This window comes from Triticum dicoccoides, chromosome 2B, assembly GCF_002162155.2.
Source record: "Triticum dicoccoides isolate Atlit2015 ecotype Zavitan chromosome 2B, WEW_v2.0, whole genome shotgun sequence".
Taxonomy (NCBI): domain Eukaryota; kingdom Viridiplantae; phylum Streptophyta; class Magnoliopsida; order Poales; family Poaceae; genus Triticum; species Triticum dicoccoides.
In genome coordinates, this window is record NC_041383.1 from 818,706,148 (window position 1) to 818,706,657 (window position 510).

Consider the following 510-nt stretch of genomic DNA (forward strand, 5'->3'; position numbering starts at 1 on the left):
CCCCCTCCACCATATTCCACCTCGGTCATATCGTCGCGGAGTTTAGGCGAAGCCCTGCGCCGGTAGAGCATCATCATCGTCACCACGCCGTCGTGCTGACGGAACTCATCCCTGAAGCTTTGCTGGATCGGAGCCCGGGGATCGTCATCGAGCTGAACGTGTGCTGAACTCGGAGGTGCCGTACGTTCGGTACTTGGATCGGTCGGATCGTGAAGACGTACGACTACATCAACCGCGTTGTGCTAACGCTTCCGCTTACGGTCTACGAGGGTACGTGGACAACACTCTCCCCTCTCGTTGCTATGCCATCACCATGATCTTGCGTGTGCGTAGGAAATTTTTTGAAATTACTACGTTCCCCAACAGTGGCATCCGAGCCTAGGTTTTATGCATTGATGTTATATGCACGAGTAGAACACAAGTGAGTTGTGGGAGATACAAGTCATACTGCTTACCAGCATGTCATACTTTGGTTCGGCGGTATTGTGAGATGAAGCGGCCTGGACCGAC